Raw genomic sequence first — 488 nt, 5'->3', positions numbered from 1 at the left:
GCCCACTATCTCTCAGACAAAATCTACTTTGAAATGCAGCTTCAGGACAGAGGCTTTGCAAAGCTGCAGGTCCAAACTGGATTTGGCACTTGATATTTTCTCTGTTTAGCTACCAGGTTAAATGAAATTCTTATGTCTAGATTGATCACTTTATCTCAGTCCAAGAAAACTTTAATATTCCAAAATAAAGTGAAGCCTGATTATTATGTAAGTGCTTTACTTTGAAAATATGCTTTACTGAATAGCTGTTTTGCCATAAAACAAACTCCTTTTGCTAAGAGACATGGTACTGTGCTCTTCACCAGCACACACCCATTGAAACAAGCTGCAAAGGAATCTTCAAAGATAAGATAGCAGAAGAGTGTTGATACCCACTTTGTGATTACCAGCATTGGAGCATAATCTGAATTGCAACATCTTCACTCCTACGAAGCTTCATTGGCAGTTCAGCATCTATGGGTAACTAACACCATCCAAAATCTATCTAT

This window comes from Lonchura striata, chromosome 1A (assembly GCF_050655825.1).
Source record: "Lonchura striata isolate lonStrDom1 chromosome 1A, ASM5065582v1, whole genome shotgun sequence".
NCBI lineage: Eukaryota > Metazoa > Chordata > Aves > Passeriformes > Estrildidae > Lonchura > Lonchura striata.
Note: the sequence above shows the minus strand (reverse complement) of the source record.